Source organism: Haliotis cracherodii, unplaced genomic scaffold (genome assembly GCF_022045235.1).
Source record: "Haliotis cracherodii isolate W230 unplaced genomic scaffold, xgHalCrac1.p SCAF_12, whole genome shotgun sequence".
Lineage (NCBI taxonomy): Eukaryota > Metazoa > Mollusca > Gastropoda > Lepetellida > Haliotidae > Haliotis > Haliotis cracherodii.
In genome coordinates, this window is record NW_027266267.1 from 39,416,708 (window position 1) to 39,430,147 (window position 13,440).

Genomic DNA, 13,440 nt, shown 5'->3' on the forward strand with positions numbered 1-13,440 from the left:
GTTATTAATGTAGTGGTGTCACAAAATAAATTTTCGAAGGAACATAGTACTGGCAGATGATCAGAACATGTAATAGTATATACCAAAAGGTCTGCAATACAATGGAAAATGTTGTCCCATAACGTGGTCATCCAAGCAAAGACCTGGGGATGTAAGATCCATTCTGTTGCCACTATACCCCCTTGGCGGAAAAAAGCTGTCTTCAAGGTTGGTGTGTTTCCCGGGAATATGTCTCGCTTCCATCCGACAACTGATGGAGTCAGCTCGTCCACTTCAGTCTGCTCGTGTCGGGACATGACGAAACGTGGAACACTGTGTTTTCAGCGAACCAATGCCAAATCCCTAGTGGACGTATAGGTGCACCCGTTCTGTATCGAGGAGCGGTCGTAGCAAGAATTCGACAATGTATCGCCTAGGACAGGTTGAATATATAAAAAAATTCTTCATCTGAAATCGTTTCCATCGCATAAGCGTTCCTGTTGTTAAATCGGGGAACGATGGTACGTGGTGTCGCGTTCACTGCGTGTGCAGGCATCGGACATCCACTGTATTTGTGAATCGGCTACATGATGTGTCTGATTACAGTGACAAACCAGTTGATATAAGTACCGATGTCCATTGAATATCTGGATACCGAGGACGGATCCTTAATCCACGAAGCAGGTAACGTGACAATAGTATTAGGGTTGTGTACTAGCTTCATAAAGTCTTCGTCTAAACTTTGATAATCCGGAAGTGGAGCATCATGTGTTCTATAAGACTTCTGCTTCAATGGAGGAAAGGGTAGTCGTTCATCATGTCTTAGCTTGAGTAGGCTTTCCGACATCTGGTCTACTATCTTGCCTGCATAACTCGGTCAAGGCAACATCTGGTGGATGTGTTGAGATTATGTAGGATCATGACTTCACCCATATTCTGGCATCTTAGATGGCGAATTTCTGTCACAGGAGGTCGGAGTACAGGCATCAGGTGATATAAATCCTCGATGAGTTCCAAAAAGTATATCCCTTCGTATAATTCCGCTGGAGTGAGTATTCAGCCTGATTAATCTCTTCATAAACCTCCACTTCCGCTTCCGGGTGGCCGTGGGTATCGTGGATATTCGTAATATTCCGTACACTTCACGTGATCGTCTTTCGGTTCATCATCCGCTGGTGTCCAGGATTCCGGTATGATTAAGCCGTGCGGCTTGTAATGGCTGCCAGTGCATAATGAAGCCCGTACGGTATTCTTCGTCTCGGTCAGTTGGACGGTCCCGTGTGGTCTGTGCAGCTGGCTTGGGTACTGTTTGTTGATGGTGATCATTCGGCTGGATGGTCGGCAGGTTTACCGTGGAGTCCGTGTGGTAACCATGCGGTGTCTTAACGGTCGGCTGAGTGGTACCCTGCTGGGACCCAAACGAAGATTTAACTGATCGTGTCTCATGGTAGGGAAAAGCTTGCGAGCTAATACCCGGCTGGTCGAACAGCTGGCCGTACAGCTGATCGGTTGGCTGGACAGCTGGCTGTCTGGATGGTTGACTGGTCGGTACGGTCGGCTGGGGTAGGCACTACGGTCGCGTGTGTTGCAAAGACAAATGGCTGTGTCCCATGCGGTCTCTTGACCTGGGAACTCTTCTCAGCCAGAGCTGTCAGTCAATTCTTCATTAACTTTAACTAACACTACTGCCTTAAAGTTAATTCCCCTAACACGCGTTGAGAACGCGTGTAACACGCATGTGACACGGGTGCTCAACGGGTTGCACACGGGGTGAGCACCCGTTGGACACGGGTGTGCAACGGGTGTGCATCGCGTGTGCATCCCGTTGCACACGCGTGTGCCACGCGTGTAACACGGGACCGGGTTCCAGTTGAAGTTGACAAATTTATCAAATGAATAGTGAGATAAAACAAAACAGTGAGATGTGAAATTTGAGTAAATGAGCGGCCATTGAGCTGTGTTCACCAGACCGTAAATACAAGGTCGGCCTGTCTTAATTAGTGTTCAGTTGCTAGACTTTTATGGCATGAACTATTCCACTAGGGTCCAGTCTAGCCACTGTGGCTAGCGGACAGTAGAACAGTAGTGAATTTAGATGCGAGTTTATTGCTAGGGGAACCCCCGTGTTGACACGATTGTCGCGGGTTGGTAAATGTTCGCCATTAATAAAATGATTGTTTGTGGATTGCGAACATATTCATTTGCCCACACGAGTCATTCCATTTGATTGCATATATAACGTTTTTCGTTCGCCAAATTTATGCTTTAGACAGTACAATTATGATATAGCCGTCACCATTACTAATGTCTCATTATTTCACGTAGGATTATATCCCATTTCCCCACACCCCACTTTCTGTTTTGTATTTTGAAAGAATAAATGAAGGTTTTGTGTGGGACACATTTATACTTATTATAAGAGGATGTTGTAAATGAATATGAACAGCCATGCTGTCTGACTGTTGATAGATTTTGAGATCTTCAAAATAAAGTCGCCTTAAGGTGCTTGGCAAGTCAAAACTGACCTCCCTGAATATGAGTTTTAGGTTTGACAGCAGCTATGCTTGTGGATTTTAGAGATAGACATGCTTTGTTAGCTAGATGTTATTACAATAAGCGAAAATGTCTTAAAAGTGAAAAGTTTGTTTAATAGTACCAAAAGTGGGTTATAGATCTATCAACGTTTTCTTTTATTGGACATAATATTTGCACTATATTGCTGTAAGCTGTAAATAATCTAGCCTCACCATGGACGTAACTTACATATATTTATGTATTTATGTATGACCAGCAAATAAAGCGTGGGAAGGCACGGCGTCGGCTGGCGAGCGGGTGTGGCTAGAAGTCTAGCGGCGGTATCCTTGTAGTAGTCTCTTGGTCAGCTTCTGATCCTGGGGGTCGGGTTTCTGGTGGAGACTCTTGGCAAGGGAGGCGGCGGTATTGGCGACGAAGTGGTTTGAGGTCGGTACGCCACTACTCTGGAAGAAGTGGTACAAGTCTGTGTAGTTTGTGATGTCGTACTCGATGTCCTGACCCCCCTTCTTGTGCACCATGACGAAAGGGACTCCTTGTTTAGCGTAGAGATGTTCCTTTTGGGTGTTGACCTGGTCAGCCTGGAGATCCGGGTGGGCCTTGTAGTGGTTGATCGGAATGTCTGACTTTTCCACTAGTAAATAAAGTTCTTTGGTATGACCTCTTTTATCCCTGCTGACGTTATCCTATTGTTCAATTTCAGTTTGCCTCACCAAGCGTAAGAAAGCATTGTACATGTTCTGATAAACCACACTGATGCAATTAAGCAAATGAATATTTGCTGTGGGCAAATATCTATTTTCTATATATATTTGTGGATATGAAGCATTCTAGTTAATTGTGGATACAATGGGCAGACAGAATTGTGTTTATTTCCAGGCCATCCTGATCGTCGTTTACTACTATAAGGTGTATGGTTGGAGGCAAGATCAAAGGCGCCCCACAGCATTTATTAGATAACAGACAGGGTCGTCCGTTTTGCTTTGAACAACCACCCCACCCTGTCTGTAGGAGTTATATAATCGGTGCGCAAATAACTGTGTCAAGTCCACTTCCGGGCTGATGCGGTGTCAGTGTCAGCGATGAACATGAATGCTCAAATTATAGACCTGTAGCACTCACAAGTTGCTTAGCCAAAATATTTGAAAAGTGTATATTCAATTCTCTGATAACAGCAAATATAACCTTAGAAATAGATTCAACATACAAACAATCAAATGTAGAACACAGACCTATGCTTAATCATTTCTTCTGGATATGATCAACCTGGGGAACCCTAGGGCCTCTAACGGATGAAGTAACTAATGCTCGCTCATTAAAAGAAATGAAATCCTAAAATTAATCGTTCTGATGCAATTATTAATAATTTTGACTTCAAATATTTTCATAGATCATGCCAAATTGTCCACTGTCGCTTTGGCTCGGCTGCAGTGACTTAAACGCTGATAAGTTGAGACGACATGTATCAGACATACCATACTGCACTTGTGGATATCACCTTGAAGATGCAATTCACTTTTGTCAAACTGTCAACAAATACGATAATATCAGAAACACTGTCTATTTCTTCACACATGGGTATGGTCTAAAAATGATATTACATGACAGTAGTTATGCAGCTCTACAAACATGACTCTTCTTAAATCAGTTCACGACATCATTGTCAAAAGCAAAAGGTTTGAGTAGCTTAATTTTATGCATGTAGTAAAGGAAAACTGCATTACCTTATTTCACAGACACAATTTGCTCCAGTGTATTGGCTTCGTGTATTTCACTTGTCCATTTTGTATGTTTATGTTCAGCACTCTCTTATATATATCCAGCTGTTGTTAAGTTGTTACCTGGAGAGGTATTACATAAGCAAGTTTTGCTTGTTTACCGATCCAAATTTCTTTTGAAATAAAAATATGTTAAAGCCAACACAGCTAACCCTAAAACACATGATTGTAAACTATTCAAAAAGGGGCACTAATCTCTGGCTTCTTCTCGGGTGTCGGACTCATACTCAAACTCATTTATTCTTAGAAGAACATGACATGCAATTATCTACAATTTTTATTATGTACAATTTAACAAAAATAATACAAATAGGATACGTGGATACTAGTACAATTTACCAATTGTATTGTACACATTGTTAAGGAATTTAGATAGGCCTTTCAGATTTCTTACACTGTTAGTGGTCATAATTTTCTTAAATGTTTGGAAACTAAAGATATTGCTTTTTTAAGAGTTCATATCGCCGTTGGTGAAAAGCTTCACATCGGAATAAATAATGCAATTCATCCCCCACAACAATAGAATCACAGAGTGGACACTGGCTGTCTTTCCTGCGAATGTTCAGCCATCGACCAGTTTCAACTGGTAATCCTTGGTTAGAAAGTTATGACTTTTAGTATTGGGAGAAATATTGAGAGCAGTAGATATTTCCCAAATGAAGGTTGATTCTTCAGGTAATACGACCTTTGGATTTCCGCTTGGGCCTACTAGCTGCCGTGAGTCAATTTGCTTATTAACGCAACCGAGCGTGACAAGAGACCGGGCTACCAGTCTGCAAGGACAGCTAAATAAACTTACGCATTTTTGAAAACTGATTGGTTACCCATGAAAATTTCAACAAAGGGCGCATGGTAATTAATTTCTTCAGCCTAAACAAACAGACAAATAACGGCGAAAGCTATTTGGAAATACCCCTGATGGTTACAGTTTAATAATAAAAAGTATCCCTGAGTGAAAGCATTTGCGGATTTCGGATTGTGTGGATGATACAATTACTACTCCCTTGTTGTCATCCACATTTTCTGGTATAACCCTACACTTGTGTATTTGTCGTAATTCTCTTGCTGCACAGTTAATGAATTTATAACATGTATACCTTGTTGTAGCACCACTCAGATTACCCGATAAAGGTTCAAATTTGGTCTGTCTTGTACCTGGGGTAATTATTCAATCTAAATCCAGGTTTGAAGTGAGGTGGAATGTGGCAGCCCAGCAAGAGATGTATGATCAGTTGCTTTACTTTTTTTGTAAATCAACTGATCATTCCCAGACATCAAAGGATCAACAGGATATACGTTGATTGATTAATTACTGTTATCTTGCACACTGGATATGTCAAAAGTAAGTGTTTACATGTGAAGGTAGGTTCACTAAACCTAGGGAATACACTCATATCATGGCGTGAAGTACAGATGTAAAAACAACATACTTGGTTCAAAGGGTAACCGATAATACACTGACTGGTTGTTCATTGTTATCTAACTCAATGTATGTTTTTAAGAACCGTAGACATTATAAAAATAGTTGTCACGTGGACTTTCTCAGCTAACTTGGCACCTATGTGAAACAATTGAAACAAACTAAGTGATCAGTTAAGAAACAAACACGGTTATAATATTCGATACATTTAAATAACGTTTAAAAACTATATATTTAAATATTTTAATATATTTCATATATATTCCAAATATTGTTTCCAAATAACTATTATTAAAGTATTTGATTCTCACATAGACATTTGATATCGAATAAGTATTTTTGTACAGCTGCAGACGCAATGGATATTGTTCCTTTATGTTGATATTCCCGAATACATTATAACTTTGGTAGGTTGTAATAATGATATTTGCATTTTGCTTTCATTCATTCGCTGCAGCTTTGAACAGAATCATTCTTGTTCCTTTCCGTTTGGTTGGGAAGTTTTTCAATGCGCGATAGACGTTGTTTTCACAAGTATTTTCTTTTGTAAGCGTGTATATGTTACAGTCAATGTGTAAAATATGATTCACTGAGGCAATTTATTAAATATCTAAATATTTCAGTCATTTTACAAATTGACTGAATAATCCATTCATTTATTTAACCGACTGACTAAAAATGATAAAGACGATCAAAAGAGCTTAAACACATCACAATATATTAATTATGCTAAGAAAAGAAGCCAAACAATTCAGAACTGTACTTGGTGACGATACTGAACATAAACAAATATTTGGAATTCGTTATCATATTAATAAAGATGGACATATTTTTCAGTTAATTTGTAAAATAAACTGAATATTTAGGCGTTTAATAAATTTCCTCAGTGAAATCTGTTTACATTTTGAATGTAAACATATACACACGGTAAAATAAGCAATGTTCAGATGAAATATTTACTTTGTGTTGCAAGTCAAAATAGTGTACACGAAGATCGCACAAATACCAAGCAAGTGCCATATCAAAACTGCATCACCATTACCGATGCTCCCCACAAATATACCTACATTTCCAAAACTGTATTTCATTTTTGTTGATCAATGTGACCATACGTCCTTCTACTATCAATAAAAATGCGCTTACGAATGGCGAGCACAGGTCGAGAACAAGTCTAGATTTCTGCTATATCATCCGGGTACTCACTGGGAAAATACAGTAATGCACAGGTAACAACTACTCCAGCGGAATAGCTTTAGATCGGTGCTCCTTTGTACGTTAAAATACTATATATTGTGAATGCCAAAATGATGTATCAAGGATCAAGTATAAGATACATTGACCGTAGCGCTGGCAGTTTATTCAACAGACCCGTGAAAATAACACTGCTGTATGTTATTATTTATTATAGATGACGCAGTCAAAGCTCACTTCTCCTGGCGGCCATTATCGAACGGCCAGCTAAAACACAGCCCCGCGCTTACGTCTACAGGTCTCTTCCTGTGGTACGGTAATTAGTATTCTCTCCCTTAAGTGTATCCTCAATGATATAACCCACCCTCATTAATTACATGCTGCTTTTTTCCAGTCTCACGGCTATGGAGCTGAGATAAAGAGTCCAAGTCATCATAAAGTAATTAGGGTCCAATAAAAACAATGCGCCGCCAAACCTCATACATATTATCACTCAAAGTCGTACTACAGACCGTTAATGTCAAATCACAATAAAAGCATTTCAAATGCAATAACATGTTCCAGGACCATGTATTCTCTCAACACCATCGGATTTAGAGGCAATGGTCGTATAAAACAAGACAGATCTATTTAATCACAACAGTATTCATGTTATTCCCACAAAATCACATAAAGAAAGGAGACATTAGCAAATACATGTGTTATCGTCAGGATAACAAAATTTTCTCTCCTTGTTACCACCTCCAGGTTCAGCTTAACACGGGGCCTCCTTTGGTCAAAAGTGTGTTCCCCCCTCTAATGAGTGTGTCACGCGTTGCACACGAGTGGCGGACGCGGTGCACACGGTATCACACGCGTGACCAACCCGATGCACACTGGTTGCGTACCGCGTTGCCCATGCGTGTAAGGGGAATGAACTTCTAGGCAGTAGTATACTTCTTGGCTGCTTCACGCCTTTAAGGCTTAGTTACACCCTCAGCTAACTTTTTAGAAGGCTCTCGTAGATGTTGGCACACCGCTCGCACCTAGCCTCCTCTGCACATATGACACCTCCACACTTCCAGCAGGTTTGATGAGGATCTGCCGTGGCCATGAACGACCACACTTCTTGCAGCCAGGAGTAAGGGGGGGACTCCCATTACTACCTACAACGCACCTCACACCAGCTTATACTCACGTGCGTACGATCGTTACTCCGACTAGCAACTATTAATATTGACTTACTGTGTCTGTTTATCTTTAACTATTAGAATAATCTTAGACTTGTGACCATGTGACTACTACTAAGTGCTAGATCGTTACAACTATGAAATAGGTGTCGACTCGAGCACACATAGAAGAGAAGCGAGATTCGCGCCATTATGTACGTCATAGCTTGTGTTGCTATTGTGCTATGTGGGAAACAACAAATTGTGTGATTTACAGTGAAGAGGACGTCTGTTGAAAATCGGAAAGTTTTAGTCAGTGTGACTGAAGTCAAAATACAGGATTTATGGCAAAGATGTAATAGAGGTTGAAGTTTCATATTACAATATTTAAAACTATTAATTTACTTTTTAAAAATATACTGTAAATGCTAAAATATCATTGCTACTTTGAAATGATGTATCAGGGATCGTGTAGAAGATATATTGACAGTAGCGCGGGGATCCGGAGTTTATTCAACAGACTCGTATAAACAACATTAATTGTTCCCTTTTTATTGACGCAGCTAAAATTTTACTTTTGCTGGCGGCCATTTCGCCAAATGTGTATAATACAATCAGCCAAATGTAAACAGCGGTAGCACTTCCGGCAGACATCACATGACATCCCTTCAAAGTAAAAAATGTCAGATTGTGCGTTCTAAGAGCGTGCTGAAATTAGCAGTTCAAAGACATGTCATTTTAACAAGCAAATTCATGAAAAGGTTATGAATGTGGATGAGTATAGCTTCCTAAATCATCATCACATTGTTGTAGGGCGAGTAGTAGTGACCCTTACAAACGCAAATATTCAGTGTGTACAAATTTTCTTTGCATTGATTCTTGCTTCAACAAACGAAACACATGTTACGGCAGTGTCATACCTATCTCGCAGAAAGTTTTAACTACTTGTATAACACCAAATGTATAATAATACTACGTTTCCAAGAGACCAAAAAGGTATCCATATATACCTTAGTCATGGTATTCAACAGGTTCTTAATTGTCAGCTAACAAATACATTGTGCCAAAGCTAACTGACAAACAGTGTGAATATCATAGTGACATTCCAGGTATTTGGGAGGCGTGTTTGGATAATACTTTCTGAATATTACTTACCAATCATTAACAGTTTCTGACCGCAGCCAGTGATGATTTGACCTCCTGAGTCTGGTGAGCCTCTGTAACACTTGTAATGACCTTCGTCTTCCCACGTTATATCAGAGAGCAGGAATCTAAACAAACCAGTTCCCGATGATGACACGTGTCCAATGAATCTCACTCTAGATGTGAACTTGTCACTGGCAGCTCTGACATCATTGTAGCCTGTGATGTGAAGAAGGCATTTCTTTGTCTCACTGTTACAGACACTGAACTCACTGGTCCCAGGATCCGGGAGAATCCATGACAACGTGGCATAGCCACCGAACCTTGCACTGGAATCCTTAGCCACTGGAAAACAGAACATTTATGACATTTATGTAAATAAAGATAGACAACGTCTTATAAATGAAAGTATCTTAGCCTAAACAGAAAATACTTTACTTCCAGCTTATTCAGGTACTTAATCTACAGAAGTTATTGACTTGACCAACAGTAAAAAGGTACTTAACCTAAGCTAGATAGGCTTAAGAAAAGTAGGGATCCACAGATTCCAAGATCAAGGGAGAAAACAAACTACTTATCAAATATTGGGGATGTAGGCATCAAAATAAAGGGCTGAACGTTGGCTCCCCAAGTATAACATTAAAGATCTACAGCCATATATATATATATATACAATAAGAAACTAGTTAATTATTCTAGTGCAAGAAATGTGCATTTTCTTGTACAAACATGGGATATCAAATTAACATATGATAATAGCATTAGATAACAAATACTAAAGAATGAAATTTTCAGACAACAAATTATTTACCGCCACCCTAATACAGAGTTAAAGAATACATAGATGACGGAACGTGATGTAGCCTTGCATGTCTATGAACGGGTATATCTATTATAAAGTATATGATTCATGGCGTTTTAGATCATCACAACGATCTGTGTCTTTTCTGTGCACTAGCCCAGTTACATGAACATTACTGTTTATTACATACAAATAGTCTTGTAGACAGGCATGTGAGCACAACGCAACTGTTCCATGACACAAACAAATATGTTTCAAGAATACAATGAGTAATGACGTCTTGAAGACACATACATTAGCACAGCTTATATTCTTTGACTGTGAAATATTACATACAACAATGAAGACCATATGTGTTTCATTTCAGATACCGAACCTTCTTTGGATTTGTGCTTAATACAGTTTTGTGATTCCCAATTTTTAGATATCAACATACACTCTTCAAAAAAAAAGAAACGCACAGGTAGATTTTCAGTAAATCTATTGTATCTAATAATGTCGATATATTTAATTTAATATCATAGATACGAATGTGAGATTTTGGAGCTTGATAGTCACAAGTTGTCGTTGTACAAAGGCATTGCAATTGAAAACTGTTCATTGTCATTTCACAAAAGGCCACAAGGTTGCACTGAGCTCAGTATCTCGTGTGAGCACCCCGGGCAGCAATCAGGGCTCTGCATCTCCTCGGCACTGACTTGACGGAATTCTGCGCCATCCAGCTTGTAATGTGTTGGCCTGTTGTTAAAGTGTCTGTGGCCTGTCCTGACGTTGACGTTCACGTCGATCGAGTTCATCCTAGATTGGTTGAGATCTGGGTGGAGCGTTTTTGTGCTGTTGAAACAGTTCCCTCTGGCGGTCAATGATTGGAAGAAGCTTAGGTTGAAGAATTTAAATCATGTAGCGATTTGCTGTCAAAGTTCCATGAACCACAACCAAGTCAGATCTCCTGGTGTAGGACAAGCCCCCCACACCATGACACTACCGCCACCGTATTTGTCGAATTCACGAACACAATGTGGGGCACAACGTTCATTTCGACGACGATAAACACGTTGTCTTCCATCACGCCGGTGAAGAAGAAATCGTGATTCATCGCTAAACCACACTCGTCTCCAGTTTCTCAAATTCCAAGGCTGTAAGGTATGGCACTAACGCAAGCGTCGCTTTCGATGGAACTGTAGCAAAACAGGGACGATAACTGGTCTTCTCGGTCGGATTCCAGCCTCACGAAGATGGCTCCCGAAAGTCTGGTCCGATATCCTCCTCAAAACCAGGGATGCGTCCTGGACTCGCAGTAGCAGTGGCATTGCTATGACGAAGGTTGAACAGTCGAATGTGGCGATCCTGTGCAGGGGTCGTAACTCTTGGTTGACCGGCTGCAGTGGAATTGAACTGTAGCAGCACATGGCGGCAAATGGTGCTGTGGTGGACGTTGAAGTGGCGTGCAAGAGAAGAGATTGCTATTGCCCTCTTTGGATACGTCCTATGGCCATGTTCCGATCGGCATGTTCCGCTGAGTTTCGGGATTTTCGAACTAGAAAAATGTTGACAATTGTTTAACAAATTATTGGCTTATTCTTGCCTTTTTATAGCCACTACCTCGAGTTACGAATACCATAACTCGCACGTGCATTTTGCATGACCATTTTCCTTCATGACATTTTTGAACAAGTGTGAAAACAATGCCGTTTTAGACATTGCAAATCGAAAATGGCTGCGTTTTGACGCACCATTTGTCGAATATAAGGCCACCAACATAATCCAATAACAGATATCCAATTTTTATACCGGATTGTTGATGTAGTCAGGTTCAATAAACTACATATTACCTGTGCCTTTCTTTGTTTGAAGAGTGTATGATCTATGAATTGACTAATCAAAATTAAGCAAATTACCCAGAATCTCCACAGATGAAACAAAGATGTGAGCACTGCACTAATGTTATAAGAAATGGCATAATCGACATAATCCACGAACAATGACTGATGATGTAAGTCTGGAAATAAAAGGCGAGAAAACACTTTTCATATCCATAAGAAATCTCTGCTAGCACAGCCGATTGTACGATTCCGATTACATCGTGACCATGTGTTTAAAATGTTTACAAAAAGAGGTGGGCAAATCATGTCTAATTGTCACTGATGCGTTAAACTTGGAAATGTCATTCATATTTCTACAATAAAATAAATTAAAAGCTTTACGAAGGCCTTGAATGCTGTAACTTTGATCAAACCTTTTCTGAGTAAGAGACGAATTATGCACTTTGACATCTTGGGAGAAAAAGCATGCTCGATTGTATTTCTAATGTAGTAAAATGTAAACACCAAAGGCTGCACGTGCTGGGAATATTGCTCGAGATAAAGGGACGTCTGGCATGCATAAACATACTTCGAATGATGTCGAACTTACAAACCCTCTAAGGGTGACAATTTTACGCTACTTCGACCCCTTCTCTAGGGTACAGCCACTAATAATCAAAGTTATTATTAGCACTTCCATTTTATAAAATGATACACTAAGTACATCAAAGTTAATGAACACGATCTGTTTCTTTTCAAAAAGCATACTATAAAATGAGAATTAACATAATTAAAAAGGTCCTTGACTGTTTTTACACTGAAATAATTATCCCTTGTGATGGAAAAATCAGCACAGTCAAGCAGGACATTCGTCACAAGGGACACACAACTGAGGATCCTCAGTGCTCAATAAATATATACTGAACAACAAAAGTTCCTGTGACATTGAATAAGATTGAATACAAAGTGATGTTTTTTACCAAATCTGAAACAATTTCGGTTTGCAACAAATAAAAGACTCCTGTAAGTGTTCAAATGGCTTAATTTGCCATACTGACTTCAGAAAATGTGTGATTTCATAAAAAAAAAAATGAACATGCCAAAATGTCAATTTACAAATCATTAGCGTGTGTGTCCCCCTCTGGTTGCGTTGCACGTAACACATCTTCGTGGCATGAAATGGACCAGGCGTCGCACAAAGTCCTGTGGGATATCTGTCCATATCTGCTGGAGCATTGTTTCGAAGTTCCTGGAGTGTGTGTGGAACACGTGGTTGACGTCGAAGGCGCAGATCCATCTCATCTCACATGTGCTCGATTGGTGAGAGACCAGGGAAGCGAGCCGGCCAGGGGATGACATTCACGTTGTTTTGTTGAAGAGAATCATGAACAGGTCGAGCAATGTGAGGCCGGGCGTTGTCATGTTGAAAGGTAATGCCTGTGCCATGACGACGCAAAAACGGTAGAACAACAGGGCCGATGATCTCGTCGCGATACCGCTGTCCGTTGAGATTTCCCTCTACCACTATCAAACGGGTCCTCTGTCTTGCTGTAATCCCATCCCATACCATAACGCTGCCGCCCCCCAACCGATCTTCCTCCATGACACAATAATTGACGTAACGTTCGGCTCGACGTCGGTACAC